The sequence below is a fragment of the Notothenia coriiceps genome, unplaced genomic scaffold (assembly GCF_000735185.1).
Source record: "Notothenia coriiceps isolate Sejong01 unplaced genomic scaffold, NC01 NC01_scaffold00004483, whole genome shotgun sequence".
NCBI lineage: Eukaryota > Metazoa > Chordata > Actinopteri > Perciformes > Nototheniidae > Notothenia > Notothenia coriiceps.
This window is the reverse complement of record NW_011337184.1, coordinates 79,194-79,427: the sequence shown is the minus strand read 5'-3', so window position 1 is coordinate 79,427 and position 234 is coordinate 79,194.

Here is a 234-nt window from a genome sequence, read left to right as displayed (position 1 = left end):
GGATGGAGCTGGGAAGAGAGAAGAATAAAGAAAACAGATCAACTTTATTATCGGATATTCAAAATTCAATTTCAAAACAAGTTGCCGCTCCTACAGTTTTCTAAAGATGATTTCACATTACCAATGCAAAATATCACACTCAATACATGTGTGTCTCTGGGGGGTGCATTGTGCCTTTGATGTATATAAATATATATTTATTTATATATATATATATATATATATTATTTTTTT